The following is a 22,459-nucleotide window of genomic DNA, read 5'->3' on the forward strand; positions in this document are numbered from 1 at the left end:
TTACCTCCCAGTTAGCTGTATTCCTAGGTATTTTATTCTTTTTGTGGCTATTGTGAATGGGATTGTGTTCTTGATTAGGCTCTCAGCTTGGGCTTTATTGGTGTATAGAAAAGCTGCTGATTTTTGTACATGTATTTTATATTGTGAAACTTTGCTGAAGTTATCAGCTGAAGGAGCTCTTGAGTCAAGACTACGTGGTTTTCTAGATATAGAATCATATCATATGCAAACAGAGATAGTTTGATTTCCTCTCTTTCTATTTGGATGCCTTTTATTTCTTTCTCTTGCCTGATTGCTCTGGCTAAGGCTTCCAGTACTATGTTGAATAGGAGTATTGAGAAGGGGCATCCATGTCTTATTCAGTTTCTCAAGGGGGATGCTTCTAGCTTTTGCCCATTCAATATGATGTTCGCTGTGGTTTTGTCATAGATAGTTCTTTTTATTTTGAGGTTTGTTCCTTCAATACCTAGTTTGTAGAGGGTTTTTTTAAAAAACATGAAGAAATATTAAATTTTATCAAAAACTTTTTCTGCATACATTGAAATAATCATGTAGTTTTTGGTTTTTGTTCTGTTTACATGATGAATCACATTTATTGATATGTGTATGTTGAACCAACCTTGCATTCCAGGCATAAAGCGTACTTAATTGTAATAGATTTGATTTTTGAGTGCCACTGGACTTGATTTGCTAGTAGTTTGTTAAAGATTTTTGTATATATATTCCTCAGGGATATTGGCTTGAAGTGTGCTTTTTTCATTGAGTCTCTGCCAGGTTTTGGTATCAGAATTACACTGGCCTCGTAGAATGAGTTAGGGAGGAGTCCCTCGTCAACTTCTTGGAATAGTTTAAATAAAATTGGTACCAACTCTTCTTTGTATGTCTGGTAGAATTTTGCTGTGAACCTGTCAGTTCCAGAGCTTTTTCTAGTTTTTAAGTTTTATTATTACTGATTCTATTTTGGAACTCATTATTGGTGTGTTCAAGTTTTCAGTTTATTCCTTGTTCAATTTTGGAAGGTTGTGGTTTTCAGGAAGTTATCCATTTCTTCTAGGTTTTCTAGTTTGTGTGCATATAGGTGTTTGTAACAGTCTCTCAGAGATTTCTGTATTCCTGCGGGGTTGGTGATAATATCCCCTTTCTCATTTCTACCTGTGTTTATTTGTATCTCCTCTCACTCTCTCTTTTTTAAATTAGCTAGTGATCTATCACTCTTACTTTTTGTTTCAAAAATACCAACTTGGTTTTGCTGATCTTTTGTATGGCTTTTTGCATCTCAGTTTCTTTCAGTTTAGCTCTGATTTTGTTATTATTATTTTTTTTCCTCTGCTAGCTTTGGGGTGGGGTTGTTCTTGTTTCTCAAGTTCCTCTAGATGTGACACTATGGTGTTAATTTCAGATCCTTCTAACTTTTTGATGTGGGTGATTAGCACTATAAACTTGCCTTTTAACACTGCTTTACCTGTTTCCCAGAGATTCTAATATATTGTATTTTTGTTTCCATTACTGTGTAAGAATTTATTGATTTCTGCTCTAATTTTATTTTTTACCCAAAAGTCATTCAGGAGCAGATTGTTTAATTTCCATATAATTGTATGGTTTTGAGAGAGCTTCTTGGAATTGATTTCTATTTTTATTGCACTGTGGTCCAAGAGTGTGGTTGGCATGATTTCAGGTTTTTTGAATTTGTTGAGAATTGCTTCATGGTTAAGCATGTGGTCAATTTTAGAGTATGTGCCATGTGCAGATGAGAAGAGTGCCTATTCTGTTCTTGTTGCATAGTGTTCTGTAGATGTCACCTAGGTTCATTTGGTCAAGTGTCAAATTTAGGTCACAAGTATCGTTTTTAGTTTTCTGTCTTGATTATCTGTCTTAAAATGTCAGTAAATGTTGAAGTCTTTCACTATTATTCTATGGTTGTCTAAGACTTCATAGGTCTCTAGAAACTTATTTTAAGAATCTAGAATCTCCAGTGTTTGGAAGCATATATATTTAGCTAATTAAGTCTTATTGAATTAAAATCTTTATCATTATATAATGCCCTTCATTGTCCTTTTTGATCATCATTGATTCAAAGTCTGTTTTGTATGAAATACTAATAAAACCTCTGCTTTTTAGTTTGTTTGTTTTCTGTTTGCTTGACAGCTCTGTCTCCATTTCTTTACTTTGAGCCTATGGGTGTCATTGCATGTGGGATGGGTCTCTTGAAGACAGCATATGGTTGCATCTTGCTTCTTTATTCAACTTGCCACTCTGTTTTTTTAAGTGGGGTGTTTAACCCATTTATATTCAAGGTTAATATTGACATGTGAAGATTTGATCCTGTCATTGTATTTTTAGCTGGTTGTTATGTAGACTTGATTGTATAGTTGCTTTATAGTGTCAGTGAACTAGTAAGTATCTTTTGTGGTGGCAGGCAATGGTCTTTCATTTTTATGTTCAGCACTCCTTTAGAGAACTCTAGTAAAGCAAGTCTGGTGGTAACAAATTCCATTAGTATTTGCTTATGCAGCTTAGTTTGGCTGGATTTGGAATTCTTGATTGGAATTTCTTTTTTTTTAAGAATGCTGAATATAGGTACCCCCATCTTTTCTGGTTTGTAGAATTTCTGCTGAAAGATCCACTGTTAACCTAATGGGGTTCACTTTGTAGGTGACCTGCACCTTGTCTCTATCTCCCTTTAATATTTTTTCTTTCACGTTGGCTTTGGATAATCTGATAACTATCTGACTTAGGGGTGAATGTCTTGTATCCTATCTTGCAAGGGTTCTCTGATTTCCTGAATTTGAAAGCCAATCTCTCTCACGAGGTTGCAGAAATTTTTGTGGACAATGTTCTCAAGTATGTTTTCCAGGTTGCTTTCTTCTCTCTCTCTCTTTCTCTCTCTCTCTCCCCCTTCCCCCCCAGGGATGCCAACAAGTCATATGTTTGGTGTTTTTACATAATCCTGTATTTCTCAGATATTTTGCTCATGAATTTTTCTTTTTTTTTTTCTGACTAAGTTGATTTGAAGAATTAGTCTCTAAGCTTTGGGATTCTTTCCTTGGCTTGGTCTATTCTGCTGCTAATACTTCTGATTGTACTATGAAGTTTTTGTAGAGAGTTTTTCAACTCTGTCAGATCAGTTTGGTTCTTTCTTATAATGAGTATTTTGCCTTTCAGCTCATGTATGATTTTACCAGATTTTCTTGATTCATTTCATTGGGTTTCAAATTTCTCCTGAATCTCTATGATCTTTGTTGCCATACAAATTCTGAATTCTATGTCTGTTATTCCAGCCATTTCAGCCTGGTTAAGAACCATTTCTGGGGTGTGGTACAGTTATTTAGAGGTAAGAAGACACTCTGGCTTTTTGAGTTGCCAGAGTTCTTGAGCTGCTTCTTTCACATTTACGTGGGCTGATTTTCCTTTAATTTTACAGTCACTGTCCTGTGGCTGTGGTTTTTTGCTTTTATATCCTTTGATGCCCTTGAGGGTTTGATTGTGGTATATGTTGGGTTCAGTTGACTGGCTTCATTTCTGGACAATTTCAGGAGGCCAAGGCTCAGCTCAGAACTCCTCAGCTGCATGCTATAAACCTGGGGGACTTGGGCCAGGCCCAAATCTTTTTTCTCTGGTGTCTTGGGGTTGAGTACTTGCTGCGCTGGAGAGGCTGAGGTATATCTGGTCCACTAACAACAACACTCCAATGGTGGGGGGGCTGGTGGGTACTGACAAAAGCACTTCATTGGGTCAGTGGCAACAGGGTCAGCATGTACACACACACCAGCAGCAGCAGGGCAGCAGGGTCCACAACCCCACATACATGCAAGGATGGGGCAACAGTAGCAAGGCAAGATCCATCCATGCTGGCAAAGTGATCAGGACAGGTGGTGGGAGGGTGCACACCAGTAGGAACCCATCTGTAGAAGCTCTCTAATGTTTAGGCATGGTCTGTTGGTGAAGGAGCTATGGCAGTGGGTGCTAGGAAATACCCTGGTTGAGCATCTGAAGGTGTGCTGCAAGAGGATACATACAGGCAGGAACCCTAGGAGAGGCCAGTACATAAGGAGGCACACAGATCATACTGGCCCCATTCCATGGGCAAAATAGCCCCGTTCTGTCCAGGTTTGACAGTCGACAAAGGATAAAGACACTTAGAGGATCATGGTGAGCCTTGGAGATTGGGCATTCCTGGTCATACTCTACTGTAGCTGTTCTCTCAACAAACACTCTGGGCTGTGCACAGGCTGGAGTCTTGTCCCTGCCGGCTCTCCAAGCAGCTCTCCCTGCCAGTTCAAATATCTCTGGGGTTGTACGGTATCCTGCAGCTAGGATTCTGGAGGTTCCTGGCAAGAGTGGGCCACTACATCATGTGTATTTAACTCATCCCTTCCCTAGGAGCCACTCAGGGCCAAAAACTAGTCCTGGTGCTCTGCAAACCCATGTACAGTTCTCACCTTCCTCCCCCTTCACCCAAATTCTACGTTGTCCCTCCAACCACTGTCAATACCTTTCTTCCAAAGATCTGCTTGGAGTGTGTCAGTTCTTAATGGTCTGGTCTCTTAGTGGAAGAAGCTCCTCCTGGCTGCTTCTAGTCAGCCATTTGGATGTTCTCTCTTCTATTCTTTTCTTGCTTGTATGGTTTCTGAGGGGAAGTTAGATATAATTCTTATCTTTGTTTATCTATGGTGAAGTGTTATTTCCTCTGGCTACCTTCAGCATTTTTTCTTTATCTTTTGATTTTCTGTATTGTGAAAATTATACACGTAGGTTTGATTTTTTGTTTTGTTTTGTTTTATTTTGCTTTTGTTTTTGTCTTTGTTTTGGCATTTATCCTGTCTCTGCTTCTCTTTTCTCCTTCTGGTATTGTTATTACACATATGCTGCATCTTTTGTAGTTGACCCCAAGCTCTGGGATATTCTGTCTTATTTTTTTCAGTCCTTATTCTCTTTACTTTTCAGTTTTAAAGGTTTCCATGGATAATATCCATAAGTACAGAGAATCTTTTCTTCAGCTGTGTCTTGTCTGCTTATAAACTCATTAAAAGCATTCTTCATTTCTGTGATATTTTTGTTTGATCTCTAGCATTTCTTTTTGATTATTTCTTAAGATTTTCATCTCTTTCCTTACATTGCCCATCAGTTCTTACACGTAGTCTACTTTATCCATTAGAGTGCTCAGCATAATAATCGTATTTGTTTTACATTCCCAGTCTGATTATTCCAACAACCTTGCCATGTCTGGTTCTGATGTTTGCTCTGTCTCCTCAAATTGTGTTTTTGCCTTTTAGTATGCTTTAATTTTTTTTTTTTTTTTTTTTTAGTATCTGGGATGTGATCTACTGGGTTAAAGAAACATTGATACGTCAGACTTTAATAATGTAGTAGTAAGGTGTGAGTGGAGGGGAAGTGTTCTATAGTCCTATGAGTATATCTGTTTTTTTTAGTCAGCCTACGCTTCTGGGTTGTGAATTTCACAAAGGTTTCTCAGTTTTTTCTCCCCACTCAGCAGGGACAGAATAGCTAAAGAGGGTGGGAGTTGTTACTTCCCAAGTCAGTTAGGCTCTGATAAAACTCCGCAGGTTGGGCTATGGTTAACTAGTTTCTTCTGAGGTCAGACCTTGTTAAGAAAAAGATTGCCTTGGTGTATTTCAAAATGATTTATTTTCCCCACCCCATGCTAGAAGCACAAGGAGCTCTTTCTCTGATATTTACTGTGAGAACCTGGTTGAGCTCCTGGAGGTAAAATTTACAAAAACAAGGGGGTGCCCTATGACTGGGTTTTCCAGGAGTTTTTAATCTCTCAGGCTTGCCTGCACTTAGTCTCCAGCAGTTCCTCATTTGCAGTTCACGTTTCCCTGCCCCAGCACTGATTCACACAATGGTTTCTGACCAGGTATGTTGTGATTCTCTGTATCTGCCTCTCTGTCTTTCCAATTTTCATGGCAGCAGTTCATCCTGAGACCTCACTTCTCTTATAGATCTAAGAAAAGTTGTTGATTATTTAGTTTGTTCAGATTTTTATTCATTGTTAGGATAAAATCAGAGGGTTGACTGCTGACTCTTTACATTCAGAACTAGAAGCCATGATTTGCTTCTAATAAATAGAATACAGCAAAAATAATGGGATGCCACTTCCATGATTAGGTCCCAAAAAACTATCACTTTCATCTTGCTAGGCCTCTCTTTTGCTGGCACTCTCCCTTGCACTCTCACCCTCTTGCATGCTCAGTGAACCAAGATGTCATGTTGTATTTTTTGTGGAGGGGTCCATGTAGCAAGAAGTTAAAGGAGACCTCTAGCCAACAACATGTGAGGAACTGAGACCTTAGTCCAACAGCCTAGAATAAACTGAATCTATCCTTCAACTAAATGAATGAACTAGGGAGCAAACACTTCCATTTAAGACTTGAGATAACCAGGGTCTTGTGAGAGACCGAGAGTCAGAAGACCTGGCTAAGCCGTGTTGGCCTGAATTTCTGACCCACAGAAACTATGAGATAGTAAATGTTATTGCTGTTTAGTCCACTAAGGCTTGCGGACATTTATTAGGCAGAAATAGGCAAGTAGTACACAACTATAAAGAATATACTTTAGCTTCTCCTGAAGGCAGATCTTGTTAAGAAGGGCAAAGCACTCTAGTGCTTTTCAAAATGATTTTTTTGACCTAGTATGCACCTGCAGACACACATATATACACTTATGGATCTTCATAAAGCAATATTTATTCTTCCTATATAATACATAAATATCCTTTATATTCTACTAATTTTTTAAAGTAATTGTAGGGACAGAAATTTGATTTTATGACCTACAAATGAGTTGTAATAGTTTGGAAAACCCTGGTTAAGGTTACATTCTCTAGAATAAAATTTCCTGCATTTATAACTCAGGTCTATCACTTAGTAGTGTGGTAGCTCTGGTAATGCACAGCCTATATTTGAATCAGGTACTTTATAAAATGAGAAAAATAATAGAATATAGGATGGTATTGAGAATTAGATCAGATTATATATTCAGCACAAAACTTCACATATAGAAAGAATAACTATTCATAGATAACTTTTACTTTAACGAAGCATTTCTATGTGTTCATTTAATCTTGGAACAGAACTGCTAATTCTGTCCACTCCCGTGGATTACTGAGAATGATTATTAGAGCACCTTTTACATTCTAATTATTTATTTTTCTATCTATCATTCTCTCTTCCACTTCTACCCTATTCCTATTAAGTTATGAGCTCTTTGAGAGTAGGCATTTTTTCTAATTATTCTTGGTCTCTTCAATACATAGGATAGTTTGTGACACAGAATAGTGACAGTGAATGACACAGAATAGTCATTCAACAACTATGAATGAGTAACTGAATTTCAACTTAATGAATAAATGCTCACCTGTAATTATTAGAAAGTCATATCTTTCAGCAAGTCAAAAATACGTTTTTCACATACTCTTTTTTCCCATTGTAAAGGGCTTATTATAAGCCTATTTTCCCCCTAAAGACAATTCTTCTCTATTTTCTCCTCAATTTTCATGTAGAAAACCTGTCAGATGGGAGACTAGGATGTATAATTTCAAATTATCTGTCTAAAAACTCACAAATTTTCCAGTGATTTCTGAGTGCTTTTGGTCATCTTCCCTAAATGTATCACACTTTGCTAGCATTCCTGCAGATGCTAGTAATACGATATCCAGATATCCCGTTTAGAACACGTGAAGGCAGGCAAATACGGCATATAGCATGCATTGTCCTAGTCTTACATTACAATTCTACCAGTAAGTTCCAAAACCATTCTGGCCTTTATTTTGGGAAAAAATGTAATAGCCATTCTTACAAAAAATCCATCTTATACATAATCAATTAGTTTTTAAATATAGACTCACATTTTAATTTATATTTATTTTTATTAAACGTTTGGTCTTGCAGTTTACATTTTTCAGAAAACTTTTAGACTCCTCATTACCTCGTCCTGAATTAACCAGGTGATATTGAAAAAAGGTAATAAGCATGTCTTTTGTGCTGTATCAATGTAACTGACAAACTTGATGGACAGGACAGAGCAAAGTAATGTTTGTAGACATTACATTTTGAGTTCATATCCAGCCCCATTAATTAACACTCCAGCTGGAATTCAATCATTGACAAATTATTCTATATTTAATTATATTATGCATATCCGAAATGTTATGACAGTCTACACCAGTTGTTTTAATTTAATGGAGATATTTTAAGGCATTATTATAGCACTGCCATGAGTTATGTTTGGCATGGCCTGTTCTTAGTAATCCTGTATTGGATTGTAGGCATTCCCTTTTTTTAAGAGGCAGAAAACAATTTATAATGCATACTAAAACGCTAAAGAGGTTCCAAATTAAAGCTCAATGGTCTATATTTTGGGGAACTGTTTTTATGTTCTTTTTGACCATTGAGAGAATATTCCTATATTTAAGTAACTTTTACCTCTTTTTAAAAATTCTGCAGATATCTGACTGTAGTTGAAAGTAAAATGTGTAAATTCTTTCCAATACTTGAAATACTTAAAATACTTAATAGTTACAATGAAATAGTTAAAATACTTTCTCTTGTTGTGTAATACAGATGACAGTGCAGCAGATAAGGGAGACTTTTAAAAAATGAATGGTGTGAAATCAGATATTCATAAAGCAAATAATACAATGAAATGGGTTATAAATTTAAAGGCAAAAAATAAAATAAAAAGATTTAGGCCGGGCGCAGTGGCTCATGCCTATAATCCCAGAACTTTGGGAGGCTAAGGTGGGCAGATCATGAGGTCAGATTGAGACCATCCTGGCTAACAAAGTGAAACCCCGTCTCTACTAAAAATACAACAACTTAGCCGGGTGCGGTGGTGGGTGCCTGTAGTCCCAGCTACTTGGGAGGCTGAGGCAGGAGAATGGCGTGAACCCGGGGGGCGGAGCTTGCAGTGAGCTGAGATTGCACCACTGCACTCCAGCCTGGGTGACAGAGCAAGACTCCATCTCAAAAAAAAATAATAAAATAAATTTAAAAAAAAAAGATTTTTAGGAGGAAAATGGAGAAGATCTTCAAGGATTTAGAATACACAATATTTCTTAAATAGGACAGATAACCACAAATATAAAAGGAATTAATAAATTAGACTACTACGTGATAATTGTGTTCATCAATAGACACCCTTAAGGAGAGTGATGTCAGTCAGATGGCCAACTAGATGTCCCTAGCACTCATTTACCTCCTTCAAAAAAATAAACAACTACATTTCAACAAAAGTAACTGAAGGAGAGTACCAGAGCACAGCAAAGGAGAAGCAGAAATCCTGTAGAACATAAAACACCAAACAGCTGCATAGAGGAAAGATAAAAACACTTCACTTCCCCTCATCCCCTCCAGCAGTCAGGGTCAGTTTGGAAATAGGAAGGACTTATACCTGAAGGGAAAAGATAGGTAAGGGGATCCCTTAGACCCCATCACCACCATGAACGCTTGTGGTCTTTGCCATTGGAGCCTTCTGGAATCCTTACAGGCTCTGAGCCCAGCTGAGGGAGCTACCTGGAGTCCACACATATGTGCTAACCTCACAGAAGGAGCCAATGTTGTGCCCCTCCCCATGGCCTGAGCTGCTACTGTGCTGGAACATCATAGAAGCAGAGCCACTACTAGAGTGCATCCTGCTCTGGCTGTGAGTAGGCGTTGCACTCCTGCATCCCCGAGGCTTTGCTGCTACTACAACATGCCTACCCAGTACCACATCATTCTCAAGCCAAGCCGTGTCTATGCCCTACCCCAAGGCCAAGCTACTACATAGCTATTTCCTTCCCCATCCCAGTTGGGCATCTGATGTGGTGCGCTGCCCCATCAGGGAACCAGAGGCTTGAGTGACCCATGTAGCTGCACCTACCAGAGCTGAGATTCTGAGAGCTGCCCCCCAAGGGAACCAGAACCTTGACTGAGCTGTGCCACCCCTTCCAGAACAAAGAGCCAAAGTTCCACCTCACTGGAATGGTACTATCCCCCTGCAGTCTGAGACTGAGACACCATGGCTCTTTGGCAAGTGGAGTTATTGCTGTGCTGCTCTTTGCCCAAGCCATAGCTGTGCTTCACCATTCCTAGGGTCTTGCTGCCACTATACCCAGCCTCATAAACCTAAGTTGCTACCATGTCTCACCATCTCAGGGTCCATTTCATGGTACTTTATCTTCTGGGCCCCGAAGTGCCGTTGTGTACTATTTGCTCCAGGACCTGAATTGCAACTGTGATCTGATCCCTGAGATCCAAGCCTCTAGAATACTCCTCCTTCCTTGGAGCCATGCTGGTGCTGCACTCTGCCTCCCAGAGTCAGAGTTAGAGCTACATCCTTCCTCCTGCACCTGAGCTCTGGGGTGTGCCTCAGAGTCACAGATCCCAGACTTGTGAGCAAACTGTGTCCACTTGTGCATCAAGTTCCAGGTACCATAGTGTTAATAGCTTTGCAAGACTAAATGTGGGACTTCAGCTCCATAGCCACACTAATAAACACCTCTCCCCAAATCCCAGAGCCACTGCAGCTGCTTATGAGTCATTGCAGGCCCAACACTAACAGGAAACCCCTCAGCTAAGACTCCCCACTGTGGAGAAGACAAGAATAGAAAGTCCTCTAAAGCTCTTGCCACCAAGAACCCTCATAACTTACATTGCCAGCAGCATTGACACAGACTTCTGCAGTTGACCACTGAGATATCTGCAGTCACTGCTGACATTAATCACAGCTGAAGAAGTTGCATGGAGATTATACCACTGCTGCCACCCAGAGCCAGGGCCACCACACCCTGCTCAACGACTACCTTTAGACCAATCTGCAGATGAAAACCTTTTCCTACAAAAGCCACTCTGTGATGTTTGAAAAAAGTCACTACTCCACCAGATGCACAGACATCAATGCAGGGACATAGAAACATGAAAAAAGGCAAGGAAACATGACACCACCAAAGGAAAACAATAATTATCTAGTAACTGACCCAAAATAAAAATGTACAAACTGCCTGGAAGGAAATTCCAAATAATTATCTTAAGGAACTGAATAAATCGTAAGAGAATATAGATGAACAATTCAATGGGATCAGAAAAACAACTCATGATCTGACTGAGAAATTAAACAAAGAGATATATACCATTTAAAAGAACCAAAAAGAAACCTAGGGTCTGAGGAATTCAATGAATAAAATAGAAAATAAAATGGAGAGCTTCAACAGCAGACATGAAGCAGAAATAGGAATCTGTGAACTTTAAGACAGGTCTTTTGAAATTCTCCAGGCAGAGGATGAAAAAACAGAAAAATGAAAGAAAGTGAAGGAAACCTATGAGACCTGTGAGACATCAAATGTTCCTATTCTGGAATTTCCAGTTGGAGAGGAGACAGAGAAAGTGACAAAAAGAATATTCAATGAAACAATTGCTGAACGCTTCCCAAGTCTTGGGACAGATAGGTATATCCAGATCCATGAAGCTCAAAGCTCTCCAAACATAATAAACCCAAAGGGGTCTTCATTGAGGTATATTATAAGAAAATTATCAAAAGTTAAAGGCAAAGAGAATTTTAAAAGCAGCAAAAGAAAAGTGAAATGTTACATACAAGAGAAGCTTCATTAGTCCGTCAGCAGATTTCTCAATAGAAACTCAGCAGGCCAGGAGAAAATGGGATGATGTATTCAAAGTGCTGAAAGAAAAAGAAAAACTGCCAACAAACAGTACTATATGCAGAAAAGCTGTTATTCAGAAATGAAAGAGAAATTAAGTCTTTCACAGACAAGCAAAAGATGAGGGAATTCATCACCATTAGACTTGCCTTACAAGAAATGATTAAGGGAATTCTTTAAATGAAAACTAAAGAACAATAATTCCTATCACGAAAACATATGAATACATAAAACTCACTGGTAGAGGTGAATATATAGTCTAATTCAAAATACTCCAATATCATAATGGTGTTGTATAAGCCATTAATATCTCTAATATGAAGGTTAAAAGTCAAGACACTCAAAAATAACTCTAGCTATAATAAGTTGTTAAGGAATAAACAATATAAAAAATGTACATTGTGACATTAAAAATATCAATTGTGAAACCAGGGAGAGTAAAAACCTAGAGTTTTTGTATATGATGGATGTTACATTGTTATCTGCTTAATCTATTATAACTATGAGATGTCTTATGTAAGCCTCATGACTATCACAAAAGAACAAACTACAGAAGATACACAAACAATAAAGAGAAATGAATCAAAGCTGAGCACTACAGAAAATTACCACATCACCAAGGTAGACAACGAGAGAGGAAGAAAGAAACAAAGGATCTGCAAAAGAACCAGAGCACAAATAACATAATAGCAGTAATGTATTCATAATTATCAATAATAACATTGAATATAAATGGATTAAATTCTGTAATCAAAAGATATAGAGTGAAGGAATTTTAAAAATCCAGTGATATGCTTCCTACGTAATGACCCGCTTTAACTTTAAAGAAACATATAGGCTGAAAATGAAGGAATGGAAGAAGACATTTCTTATAAATTGTAACCAAAGCCAAGGAGTGGTGGCTATAATTATGTCAGATAAAATACATTTAAAGTAAAAATCTGACATAAGAGACACAAAAGGTCATTTTTTGATGAAAATGGATCAATTCATGAAGAGGACATAATTATAATTGTACATGCAGCCAACATTAAAGTACCTACATACAAAAGGAAATAGTAATGACACGAAAAGAGAAATAGATAGTAATACAATAACAGTTGGGGAATGCAATACTCCACTTTTAACAATGGCTACACCAATGACACAGAAAATTAGTATGAAAATACTGGTTTTGAATAGCACTTTTGACTAAATGAACTTAACAGACATATACTGAGCTTTTCATCCAACAGCAGCAAAATGCACATTCTTCTTTAGTGCACATGGAACAGTCTCCATGGTAGACCTTATGTTAGGGTGCAAAACAAGTCTTCACAAATTTAAAAAAAAGATTGAAATTATATCTAGTATTACTTTTGACCACAATGATATGAAACTCTAAATAAATAACAGAAAGAATATTGGAAAATTCACAAATATGTGGAAATGAAATAACATGCTTCTAAATAACTACAAGGTGTCAAAGAAGAAATCAAAATGAAAATTTAAAAGTATCTTGAATCAAATGAAAATGGAAATATAATATACCAAAATCTAGATGATGCAGCAAAAGGAGTTCTATGTGGAAAATTAATAGTAACAAATTCCTATAGTTTAAAAAAATCCCCAATAAATAGACTACATTATACCTCAAGGAACTAAGGAGAAAGAAAGGAGAAGAACAAACTAAACCCAAAGTTAGCAAGGGAGGAAATAATAAAGATCAGAACAGAAATAAAGCAAACACAATATAGAAAAACCATAGAAAAAAATTAAAAACCTGAGTTGACTATTTCTGCTTTGACACCACCTTTATTATTTATACATCATCTCTTCCAAGAAGTGTGTCAACCCTGCACCTGCCCAGTTCTCATACATTGCATAGCTGCCATGCTAATGTGCTTGCATCTCCTTGGAAGGGCCATGTCCTTGCACACTTCCGTGGCTGTGCAATGCTTTCTTCCTGTCTAAAAATTTATTTCCCCAATTTATTCATTTGACTAACTGCTGCCTATCCTGCAATCCAATATAGGATTGATTCCATATAAAAAGCTTTCCTGGCCCTTCTTCATTCCCAACTAATCTGGGTAGATATTTATGTGTTCGAATAGAATTCTAAGCTTTTTTCTATCACAGCGTGTATCAACATTTATTATATGTTTAATTTTTTATCTTAACCATTAGTCTGTGAATATCTTTAAGATAAAAGCATGTTTTCTTTGCCTTTGAACCTCTGGCATTTGGAGAAGGAAGGAAGGGAGGGAGGGAGAAAGGGAGGGAAGCAGAAAGAGTAATAAGTCAATTAGACTTAAATTCTGTTTAAAATCTAGTTCTAGCTATACCTATGGGAGATTAGACTAAATTAATTAACCACTCTGAGTCTTAGTTTCCTCTTCTCAGGAGATAATAGCTGTTCTTCTTTTCTTATTTGTCATTATGAGGATTAAACAATATAATGTAGGTAAATCCATGTCAACAGTGAGGTTTCACAGAAATCCATTGACAACTCAGTGTGTTCCAGGCACTAAGCTCAGCATAGAGAATACAAAGAAGAATAAAATACATCCCTGCCATTGAGGAACTTTGATCTGTTGTGAATGTCAAGAAAACAGGGGAATGAATTGTTTTCTTCTGCTGAAAGGGGAGAGAAAGTCAAAGAGAGATACAGACAGTGGCATTTGGTCAGGGCCATGAAGACAAATGAAGCATTTGCTTGTTTTAAAATTGTGAAACAGTGAGATTAATGCAAATTGAAGAAACAAAAAGTGCTACAGGAGTGCAGAGAGAGAATGGATTAATTTCATCTAGAGAAGTCAGATAAAGAAAGCATCACAGAAGAAATGACATTTAGGGTAGATCCAGGAGGACAGATAGTATCTTCTTTTCCTTCAAAACACCAGTGGATAGAAGGGAATTTCTGAGACAATATGACTAGGCTAGTTTGGCTACAGCACATAGCGTAATGTGAGGACTGCCTGCCAACTCCTACAAGAGGGTTTTTCCAACACCTACCTGAAGATATGAACTTGGGTCAAAAGCAGCAGAAGCCAAGAAAGGAATAAAGGATGACTGATTGGCAGCTGGGACAAAGTCACATAAAGACTGATGTCAGGAATGACCAAAGCCAGAGGAACAGCACAGTTGCCAAAAGGAAATCTCAGAGCAAAGACCTGTGGCAAGAAATGGATGGTTACCATGGTGTCAGTGCAGGCGCAGGGCAAGTCTCCAAAGGCAAAAGTCCAAGAGCCCAGCTGAGTCTGAAAGCTCTGGGTGAGTACCATTAAGAACGTGATTTAAAACCAGGGCTGATTAGGTAGAAAAGAGAACGTAGAAGAGTCAAGTTGTTGTGACAGTATGAATCAGTTGGTGTCATAATTTCTAAGAACCCAAATAAAATTTGGAGGGATAAAAACCTGTGATTTTAACTCTAGGTATATGAAATTGCTCTCTATGGCCGGGCGCAGTGGCTCACGCCTGTAATCCCAGCACTTTGGGAGGCCGAGGCGGGCGGATCACAAGGTCAGGAGACTGAGACCATCCTGGCTAACACAGTGAAACCCCGTCTCTACTAAAAATACAAAAAATTAGCCGGGTGTGGTGGTGGGCACCTGTAGTCCCAGCTACTCGGGAGGCTGAGGCAAGAGAATGGTGTGAACCCGGGAGTCAGAGCTTGCAGTGAGCTGAGATCGCGCCACTGCACTCCAGCCTGGGCGACAGAGCAAGACTCCGTCTCAAAATTTAAAAAAATAAAAAGAAATTGCTCTCTATTCTGGGACAGAGACACTACCCATTCTACTCACCTACATTTTTGTGGCAGTTATGTGCAATTATGCTAGTGGCAAGAAGTAAAGCTAGCAAGATTAGAAAGGGTCTCATGGTGAAGGGCTCAGAATGCCAGAGCGAGAACTTTGTCCATCATTTGAAAGGTAACGGGGAGACATGGAAAGATTTGGGGTAGGGAGGCCACATGATTGAAGCTGAAACTTTAAGAAAATCAGCAGAAAATGTTACAGAATACCTAGTGATGTTTTCAATAAGTAGAATTTAAGTTATAAAAAGTTTAAATAGAGACTACTTCATACGTTCATTTATGAAGAATAGGTAACCAATGTGGCAAAGATCCATTTATTAAACCTCTACTATATGGCTTGCAATAGGCTGGATGATATTTTGTGTATGAATTGCCTTTCAGCATCATTCTGCTCACCATCTTGTTCCAATATGTGTGTGAATAGTGGTGAGTATCATCTGTCTGAAGAGGAATCAGAATTAGCACTTTTATAAGATTCCACAAGTGCCCTCTGAATGTAATGCAGCAGGTTCATATGCAAACTGTGGTCATTTCTGCTGCTTGTACCTGTTATGATGACAGAATCAGAAATAAGCCTGTTGGAAAATTTTTATACATGGATATGCATATGAATTCCCTCTAGGTGCCAGAGATGAATTATTACGGCACCCTAGATTATGTCCAGTTCCGTTTCCAGGGAGGAGCTTCCTGGTCCATTATTATCTGGCGGTCTTTTTTCCTTCCTTCTATATATGTCTGCCTTTTTCTTGTTATCCTACTTGACCCCATCTGTGAAGTAAGCACTGGATAGATGTCCTTTTGGGGCTAGAAGCAATCTCAGCCTACTTCCTGCTTGTAGAAATGTAATGGCCCACGAAGCATTTTCTGTTCAGAAAAATACCTTTTCTTAGTTCAGACCTGTAGTATCTACAGCTATAAGCTCTCCTAAAATGATGGTTTCTTATCTATTAAATTCCGATTAGCTCAGGTACTCACAGCCACATTTTTTCCAGACATTCTCTCTCTCTCTCTCTATATATATATATAGAAATATATACATAGAAATATATATTTCTAGATATACATATTCAATAAATATTTAAGTATATATATAAAAGAAATCTAAGAAGTATTTAACTATATATGTTTTTATCTTGCTTCTTCATGCTTCTCTCTCTTGAGTGATTATGAGCACCTTGGAAATGAGAATTTGGTGAGATTTTAGTCTCTATTCACTGAGTCATTAAATCCAATTTTAAGAATTTATTGCATGCCACATTAATCTGTTCAGAGGTTTTAACAATGGGTGAACCAAGTATATCCTTGTTTTAATTATTACCACAAAGCCAAGTTTTTACCAGCCTTTAGCCTTATAGAATTTAAAAATTTTATGTTTTACTGTTCACATTTGAGAAAAGGTTCTCCTACATCTATATGACACTCTAAAATTGTGTCCTATCTCTATTTCCTTTTATTCCGTTTTGCAGATCAAACTGCTCTTTTCTAAGATCATGTCCTTCTTATACCTTGCCATATGAAGAGGAAAGCAATCAACAATGGCAGTAATTTGTGTTCTCCAATTTTTAGAGCTAAAAGTTCATTAGATACTTAGTCTACATTCTAGCTACTGTATACTGAATGTTTGTGTCCTTCCAGAATTCACATATTGAAATCCAGGCCCCAGTGTTATGGTATTTGGAGACGGGGACTTTGGGAAGTAATTAGATTTAGATGAGGCTATGAGAGTGAAACCCTCATGATGGGTTTAAGGCCCTTGTAAGAGGATGAAGAGCCTCTTTCTGCCAAGTGACAATGCAGGGTAAAAATGGTCATCTGCAAACTGGGGAACAGGCCCTCAGTAAGAACCCAACCACAGTCACACTGTGATCTTGGACTTTCAGCCTCCAAAATTGTGAAAAATAAATATTTGTTATGTAAGCCACTTAGTCTATGGTAGTTTATTATAGCAGCCTGAACAGGGCAAGACATATATATTTTAATTGTGCATAGCATAATTGCTGTCCTTTCACCCTGAAATATCAATTTCCTCACTGTCATCTTCAGACTAGCCCCCTAGTCTGATGCCACATATTATAGGTTATTTGTTACTTAACATCTCACTTCTAGGTACCAATTCCTGTATTAGCTGGGATGAAATAGATTATGCTTTAGTATGCGAATCCCTCAATCTTAATATCTATAAGAACAAAGATTGTTTCAAAAAAGGAGTCAGAGAACTTATAACTGTTGAGTACATAGTATATTCTAGGTACACTCCCATAGTCTTTATACGTATTATCTCATTTTAGTCTTCACAAGGTGTTTATGTGAATGTCTCTATTTTCTGTATAAGGAAAATGAGGTTTAGAGGGATTAAGTAATTGTTCAAGAATACATAGATAGTGCACAGTGTTATCAAGATTCCAATCCAGGTCTGCCAATGTTGAAGTAGTCTGGTCACATGTTACTGGCCACAGCTACTACATTTCAGAGAGCCTCTGCAAATCTAAGATATGTTGATTAAATTTCTGCCTTCTTTATTATTTTGCCTTTTAGTAGGTAAGGGCATGACTGGATCTCCGTTTCAGATATCTCAAATTGAATATTAAACTATTCTATAACATTCTTATTCTGAAAATTGAGAGATTTGTGAAAGCTACTATTTATTTTTTCTTTTCTTTCTTCATCTTTTTTTGCCACGAAAGAGTGTGCTTATAAAATAGAAGGAAAATAGACTTGCTTTTAGCAACATGCAAAAAAAAATCAATCTGAAAAGCAGTAGTGAAATAAATAAAATAGCATTATTATTTGAGAAGAGATAACAATTGCACAGTAAAATTTGTTTACCAGAAAATAAAAACATATAAGCGATAAACAAAAGTTTAAAGAGACTGCAAGTGGATTGCATGGAGAAATGAAAAATGGAAAATCCCTTTTGTGTCTGTCAGTTTAACCATTTCATCTCTGATTTAGCATTTCAATCAAGAACTTAAAAAACAGAGAGGAACTTAAATAGAATTTTTTTTTTTTTTTTTTTTGTAAGGGAATCGAGCTGCCTGGATGTTGCAGGAAACTAAATGACCCATTCAGATACAGTCCATGTACTGAAGATTATGACTCAAAGTACTAATATCTGATGGCTCACTTGGGCTCATATCCAATTAGCTGCTGATCACATTCTATTCATCTCTCTATTGATCATGTGCTTGCACCACATTTCCTGCTGAAATTAGCCAAGATATTGCTAGAAAGGAAAATAAATTTTAAATGATGCTGAATTTTGAACTATGTTTTCAAGTCTAGATGTGGTTTCAGTTAGTGCAAAAAGTAGGAAAGAATAAAAAAAGCTACACCATTAACTTGGTGAGAAAGGGCCTTTGTTCATAAATATAAACAAAGCAGTGCTTTTCTATAATTTGCCTAATTTAATTTCAAGTTTAAATGAACCTTAAATATACTTCATTGAAAAAATATGGCGCCAGTACAAGCTGCTTGCTTTCTACTCTGAATGGCCGTATCATTTATTGTACAAACGGTGGTACTAACATATGTTATATTTAAGTAAAACTTAACATTTATGCAAATATTATAATTTTAAAAACACTTTCACATCCAAAAGCACATTTTTAAATCTAAAAAAAGACTTGTGAATAATCAATGTCCCCGTTATACAGTTGGGAAATTAGAGATCAAGTAAGATTAAGCAATTTACCCAAGCTCTTAAAACTAGCAGACTTGGAACCCCTGTGATGCAGTCTGGTATTTTCACTAAAACTACTGTCGCACTTGAATTGTTGGTTAACTTTAACCTCATATATACTGACTATCAACATGGTTAGAAGCTTCTTGAGCAAACTCACTCTTGTACAATTTTGTTTTAAATGAGCAATCCTTCACAGAATGTCCTGCGCAGGACATTCTGGTGGTCATCCAAAAAAATTCTCTTGTGGATAATTATGATGACTAGCTACGAGAGTCTTTTTCCCAAAATAGGCTTACAAAATATTAGTCAACTTTGAAATGTATTGCATTTGTATTTAAAAATATAGTGAGTGGAAGCTCCTATAGAATTTCTTGATAATAAGATTCTGAACTATTTACTTGGTCAATCTTAAAACTTCAAACTATATGTTAAAACAAGCCAAGAAAACACTCAGTTTCAAGCAAAATAAAAAGCTTGATTTTTTTTTTTTTTTAGCTATATCCCTTATATTTGTAACTTTCTGAGAAAAGTAAATGGCTTACTGCATAGAAACAGAGAGAAGCTATTAAGGCACACACTTAAACACTCCATTGAAGAATTTAATATAAAATAAACCACTTTTTTGTTTCCTTAAACCACACAATTATGATGAGCTCAATAGCTAACATCTTTGACGATATACTTTTATCAGAGGTATTATATTTACAGTATAAGAGGAAACATCTCTCCAATAAAAATATAATTTCAAATATTTTAGCATAATTTAAAAACGAATTTCTGTGCTCAAAAAGTCTCAAAACTCTTCAGCTCCTAAAAAAACTTCATGGCCTTTGTAAAAACAGGCAAAATGCATTTTCTCTAAGAGAGAATTTATGTTCAAATAATTACCAGAGATTGGAACTTAAAGATTCAGACCCCATTGTCATCATTCACAAATCTAGTATTTCTAGAAATAAAATTCACCAAAAGGCAATAATTCAACAATGTGTTACAAGTTTTCTTTTAGAAACTCTCAAAGGCAAACAAAAACTCTTGTTCTACATAAAATGTCATTTCAAAGGAACGTACTTATTTCCTTTTTCACACTTTATACTGGAGATTCATGCAAGTGTTGCCATTATCATTGAAATGACTTTTGTTAAGAACCTCTGTGCCTGAAACAAATGTGTATGAGATGGGAGAACAGCAGCTTTCTGGAGTGACTCCCACGATGGTGGCGGTGGTGGCAATGGGAGTTGTAGATCTTTGACGAAATAGTCGAAATAATATATTGAATATATTTCTTCATGGCATTATTTATTTAATCCTTACAAGAACCCTGAGAGGAAACTGATGGCTAGTATTAATCTCATTATTACTAATATGAGAAAACTAAGGACCAGAGACGTTAATTACTTTACCTAATTAGGCAGCAGAGTCTAGCGTTGCCTTCTAATCCTGTAAGAATTCCACCATATGAAATTATTTCTTATTCCAGGGTTAAGTTTGAGTAAATGAACTGACGAGGAATTTATGCTTATATGAATAGAAGAGAGGCCAGCAATAAATTTAGCTAAACCTCTTTTTTTTTTTTTGGAGACGGAGTCTCGCTCACTGCAAGCTCCGCCTCCCGGGTTCTCGCGATTCTCCTGCCTCAGCCTCCCGAGTAGCTGGGACTACAGGCGCCCGCCACCTCGCCCGGCTAGTTTTTTGTGTTTTTAGTAGAGATGGGGTTTCACCGTGTTAGCCAGGATGGTGTCGATCTCCTGACCTCGAGATCTGCCCGCCTCTGCCTTCCAAAGTGCTGGGATTACAGGCGTGAGCTACCACGCCCGGCCTAGTCACTGAAAATTCTTTACTTAATATGTAATATTTCTGGCCTTTGTTAATTCTCTTCCTCTAAACCAGCACTATTGTGGGGTGTCTTTTCTTTCCAAGATTATTATATCAGAAGTTTATGTGAGATATATATAGAGAGATATATATGCATATATATGTATTTTCTTTCAAATTTTGATTCTGTTGGAAACAGTTTTCCTAGACAAATAACAACTGGGGGGCCCAGGCGACCTCCACTGTTGTCCTCAATGCACAATGCACGTGGTCATAGTCTTATCCTCTCATGCATTCAGCATTCCTGATGAAACCATGCTGTGAGAAAGATTATTGAACTGGGAGGCTGTGAACCTGATGTAAAGTTCCAGCTTTTATCACCTTACAAGCTACTGGATTAAGGGTAAGCTATTGCCTTTCATTGGCTTGCTTTCCTCATGTGCAAAATGTTATCTTCAAACACTCTAATGTCAAAAAAAAAAAAATTGAATGAATAAGACCTACTATTGAGAGCACAACAGTTTGATTACAGTCAATAATAACTTAATTGTACTTTTCAAAATGACTAAAAGAGTATAATTGGATTGTTTATAATACAAAGGATAAATTCTTGAGAGGATGGATACCCCATTCTTCATGATGTGATTATTCCACATTGCATGCCTGTAGCAAAACATCTCATACCCCATAAATATATACACCTAGTATGCGCCCACAAAAATTAAAAATTAAAAATGAATAATGTCACTTGTACTCTAAGAAACAAACTCACTGTGCTAATGAACTTCAGAATTTGTGTAGATATAAGAATCTGGCCATGTGTTTTATGGACAGATTATGGATTTCAATTGTTATTTTAAATATGTTTTATGTAAATACTATTACCATTAGAGGGCAGAGATTTAGTTTAAACTCAAGTCACTCTGTATACAACGGAAAGCTAAGCATTTTTAGATTACTTAGATATTTCAGGGTCAAAACCACCTGATATCTTTTGTTCTAGTCAACCAGTTGCTATAGTTTAGGCAGCAGTTGGATATTCAAAAGCCCATGATGAGAGTTTTTTGTACTGCCTGCTGTGGTCTGACTGTGTTCTCCAAAATTCATGTGTTAGGAACTTAATCCCCAATGCAACAGTGTTAGGAAGTAGATCCTTTTGAGAGATAATGTCATGAGGGTGTGCTCTCATGAATGGATTAATGGCCTTATAAAAGGGTTTGACAGAGAAAGTTTGTACCCTCTTTGCCCTTTCATCTCTTCTACCATGTGAAGCCGTGGTGTTACTCCCCTCCTGAAGACACAGCATCAAGGCACCATCTTGGAAACAGATATCAGACAACTGAATCTATGGTGCCTTGATTGGACTTCCCAACCCACAGAACGGTAAGAAGTAAGTTTCTGTTCTTTATAAGTTATCCAGTCTCAGGTATTTTTGTTATAGCAGCACACAACAGACTAAGACACAGCCAGAGTTCTGAAAGGAACGTAGTGAGTGAGCCTGAGAGGGAGACTATTT

Source organism: Theropithecus gelada, chromosome 11 (genome assembly GCF_003255815.1).
Source record: "Theropithecus gelada isolate Dixy chromosome 11, Tgel_1.0, whole genome shotgun sequence".
Lineage (NCBI taxonomy): Eukaryota > Metazoa > Chordata > Mammalia > Primates > Cercopithecidae > Theropithecus > Theropithecus gelada.